Source organism: Nymphalis io, chromosome 21 (assembly GCF_905147045.1).
Source record: "Nymphalis io chromosome 21, ilAglIoxx1.1, whole genome shotgun sequence".
In the NCBI taxonomy this organism is placed as follows: domain Eukaryota; kingdom Metazoa; phylum Arthropoda; class Insecta; order Lepidoptera; family Nymphalidae; genus Nymphalis; species Nymphalis io.
This window is the reverse complement of record NC_065908.1, coordinates 7,493,720-7,495,007: the sequence shown is the minus strand read 5'-3', so window position 1 is coordinate 7,495,007 and position 1,288 is coordinate 7,493,720. Positions and strand designations below refer to the sequence as shown.

Genomic DNA, 1,288 nt, shown 5'->3' with positions numbered 1-1,288 from the left:
CCTCATTTCATATTTTGTTATTACACGAAAAAAACATGCTTTTTAAAAAAGTAATTTTATTATTACTTGTCAATGTAAGTGTATTAGATTTAATTTAATTATTTACGTCCTTACTTATAAGCGTTGTTTAGCGGGTATTTAGTTAAAAATAGATTTGTCTCTTCCTGACATTATTGATTTGACATTCAAAATAAGAGACAACATTGTTTAACTAATTTCCTGCTACATTTAAAAGGTAAACTTAAAAATATATATATTATTTATCATTTTATAATGTACCTATAGCCGATTCCAAGCTCACAAGTTTAAGGACAAATTATCAACTTTGACATTAGTTGACGCGACATCATTTCGACGCGATATCAGTCGATCGTGATGATATTTATTATGGATTCGTCAAAAAATCCGTTTTCCCATCTGCCAAAGATGGAAAAGCAGATGATGACCTTAGAAAAATGGTTGGTCCTCAATGGATACGCATAGTACAGAAACATCAGATTGAGGTTAGCGGAGGCCTATATCCAGCAGATTTTTTTTTATAATTTTAGTAGGCGGATGAGCAAATGGGCTACCTGATGATAAGTGGTCACCAATGCCCATAGACATTGGCATTGTAAGAAATGTTAACCATCGCTTACATCGCTAATGCGCTACCAACCTTGGTAACTAGCTCTTTGTGCCTGTAATTACAATGGTTCACTCACCCTTCAAACCGGAACACAACAAAACCAAGTACTGTTGTTTTGCTATAGAATATCGGATAAGCAGGTGGTACCTACATAGACGAGATGGCACAAAACTCTTTCATCAGTAAAATATGATGACTAGCCTATAAATAGCTTACAGCTAGACGAACGCCTCAATTGAAAGGATATTTTGTATGTTTTATACAAACACGTTTATTTTACGTATAACATATACTGAGCAACAGAGCGCCCATTTCGGGTTTATGTTAATATGACAAAATTATAACAGTTCCATCCAGATATTATCCTTTACGGCCAGTACATTATGTATAACCGCTGAAAAACTCAGTTGAGCCTGGATCCAACACTTTCATCGCAGCCTTCTCAATTTGAAAGTTATACAATAATTAAGTTATAAAGAATGTTTCAGATTTGTCTTGCAACAACTAATAATACGCCAGCAACGAATGACGACAACGTTTTTAACAACTTAATGGATCTCTCGACGAATGCGTTCGCAAAAGCGTACTGGTTATAACATTTAAGATTTCCAGCGATAGTAAGAGGTATTATCAATTCTTTTTAATAAACGAATAAACATA

The 1,288-nt window shown here is 34.0% G+C and overlaps 1 long non-coding RNA gene across 1 annotated transcript; it reads left to right on the top strand.

The window, feature by feature from the left end:
- LOC126776944 (uncharacterized) lies at nucleotides 1–1,288 on the top strand. The gene is made up of 2 exons (XR_007669989.1): nucleotides 1–74; nucleotides 1,117–1,288. It is a non-coding gene; the product is annotated as an uncharacterized LOC126776944 (long non-coding RNA).